Raw genomic sequence first — 798 nt, 5'->3', positions numbered from 1 at the left:
GTGTATAAATGTAAATACCGATTCTCAAGGCGAGTGTTTTTTTTTTGGGGGGGGGGGTGGCGGGGGGATTCTTCTTTCCTCTCCTCTTTGCCCTCAACTTGATGATGCATTTTCAGGTATGAGTTTTTAACGCTCTGTAATTTCTGTACATTTTTTTAACCCTGGAGAACCCACGGGGTCAAATTTGGCCCCGATAAATTCTACTACTCAAATGCTGCCCTTAAATCCCAAAAGGTCAGATTTGGCCCTAATCCTAAATTAGGATTAAAGCATTGAATATTTGAAAAAAAAAAACATCTATTTTGGTGTTCAGTGAACATATAGCAGTCAGTTAATGTATAATTCATCATCTTTCAAAGAAGAAAAAGGGTCTTGGGTTCTCCAGGGTTAAATTGAAAAGTTTCTATTTTATTTCCCCCCCATCCCGCCCGTATCGTTTGCGCAAAATGGTCGGATGAGCCGAAAATGCTGCAGCCCTCTCCCAACATCCTGTTTGGAGCGAAAAGCAGGAAGTTGTGCGAGGGGCCGTGGCCCTTGAGCCCTGCTGTCTCCAATTTTTTTTTTTTTTTTTTGGGGGGGGGGTTGTACGTTTTTGTCCCCGGCTCTGACCCTCGCTGTGTTTTGTCATTGTAAATCATTTGGATATGTGACCATTAAAGAGCAACAGTCTGCGCCCTGGCAAACGTCCCTGACCACCCCAAATAGGACTTTGCACTTTGCGCGCAGTCTGTCAGTCCTCATTCTCCCCCTCCAATAGCTTTTTGCATTTGCTCCCCCCCCCCCACAAAAAAAACACAA

The sequence above is a fragment of the Hippocampus comes genome, unplaced genomic scaffold (genome assembly GCF_001891065.2).
Source record: "Hippocampus comes isolate QL1 unplaced genomic scaffold, H_comes_QL1_v1.1 scaffold299, whole genome shotgun sequence".
Lineage (NCBI taxonomy): Eukaryota > Metazoa > Chordata > Actinopteri > Syngnathiformes > Syngnathidae > Hippocampus > Hippocampus comes.
The sequence above is the reverse complement of the archived record's forward strand: the minus strand, read 5'-3'. Positions refer to the sequence as shown.